The following is a 1,988-nucleotide window of genomic DNA, read 5'->3' on the forward strand; positions in this document are numbered from 1 at the left end:
AAATGCCCTCTTTTCTCTGCTAATTTACATGGCTCGAATAGTTCTCTTTTTAGTTCCTACCTCTAATGCTTATTATTTTTATTCCTTGGTATATGCTTTTCGTGGAAAGCAAAAAACAATAACAAGGTAATTAGGCTTTTCTTGTGGGTTACTGACTTTTTAAAAGTTTTTTATTTCAAATGTCTCCTAAATAGAGACTATACTTATCGTATTTCTCTTTAAAAAATCTAAAGTGTGTGCAATTTGTTTCATTGTTTTCACCTGTCCCATGAGGATGTAGAATTTAATTACTTCATTAGTTTTTACTTAGCTGTTCACCCAACACAATCTCTTGGGTCCATTTCTGATCCTGTTTAGGATGAAAGTTCCCTCATTCCTTCTCTTGTGGGATTTAGAAAGCAGTTCTCAGTTTGTTGACATCTATTCCCATTGCCTCTCGCACCTCTCATCCTGACTGAGCAGTTGGCTGCTCTGTGTTTGGATAATTAAAGCCTTTCATTATTATTATCTGGACAAATATTTTTTGCTTTCCTGATTCTATTTAGAATTTTCTGTCATCATTCCTCTCAGGTAATCTATAATATAAACTTTTTCTGATGGAGAAGTTTTAACATGAACTGTTTTAACATAAAAGTTATTAAAAGTTATAACAGAAATGGATCCTGTGAAGTTCATTGAACAGATACTTTTTGAGTGCTTGCTGTGTACCAGTTCTAGACCCTGGGAATAAGCAGGGATAAGAATCAAAGTTCATGTGCTTATATTCTAAAAAGAGCAGGGTTGGGAGACATCAAAGAAATAATTCATCAGATGTTGATGAGAGGTAGGAAGAAAAAAGTAAGATAATAATTTAGAGTAGCCCTTTTCCACCAGTTCTACCAGAGAATCAAACTCTTAATGCCCTAAGGCATACTTTGTATAGAATGAATTAACTTCTCTCCTATGCAGATAGAATGATACCAGCTGTGTACTTTGGAGACTAAAGAAAGCACTCATTCAAATCATTTTCTACAGGGCTTAATTTTCTCAAGGAACCCTAAGTTGAGAAAGGCTTGAGTTAGAGGGTAACAGTTGTGGGAGAGAATGATACTTTGGATCATTTGACCAGGGAAAGCCTCTCTGACAAGGAATCCTCAGAGCAGAGACCTAAATTTAGCAAGTGAGGGAGGGTCCTGAAGATGCAACAGCTGCAAGGTGGTGGTGGTGAAGGACAAAGTATTACAGCCAGAAACAGGAGTGGGCTTGGTATATTAGAGAAGTAATTAAAAAGGCCAAGGAGGCCAGAGCTCTGTTATCATGGGGCAGAGAAGTGGGGATAAGATCATAGAAGTGCATAGTGAGGGGTAGAAATGGTGTGGAAAACATACCAGAGACATTTCAACTCAAGCTAATTAAACAGATTGACTGGGCTCCAGCTATGGGTCATAGCTTGGGAAGTTTCAAAGATGAATGAATCATGGTCTCTGTCCTCATGCATCTTGCAATATAGAGTATACAACATAACTTAGACTAAGAAAATACAATGTCATAAATGCTATATCTTAATAATAAGGGATGACCATAAGCTGAATTTTCCCAGGAGGAGATCCTGAGCCAAGTATTCAAGTATAGGTGATTTATAAAGAAATAACATCCAGGAGGACTCATAAGAGTCAAGTAGGGATGGGATATCAAGCAAGAGACAGCCTGGCCATGCAGGAAGCTCTGTAGTATAAATGACACCTTAGAGATTGTCACACCTTGAAGGAAAGAAGCTGGGTTTTTGAATGTGCACCTGTTAATCATTGCTAATGGTGGTACACTCTGTTAGGCATGTTTGGTTCTTCATACAGGTGAAGTGGTGTCAGGTAGTTCTCTGAAGAACTCAGCCAAGGGAGCAGAGGCTCAGAAATGGGTGCACAGAGCTGGTAAAAGGGACCCAAGGAGATCTTGGTGGGGCATCAGAGGTGCCACCATAGGGCTCACAGAGCTTCTCAGTCTGAACGGTG

The sequence above is a fragment of the Macaca fascicularis genome, chromosome 2 (assembly GCF_037993035.2).
Source record: "Macaca fascicularis isolate 582-1 chromosome 2, T2T-MFA8v1.1".
NCBI classification, from domain to species: domain Eukaryota; kingdom Metazoa; phylum Chordata; class Mammalia; order Primates; family Cercopithecidae; genus Macaca; species Macaca fascicularis.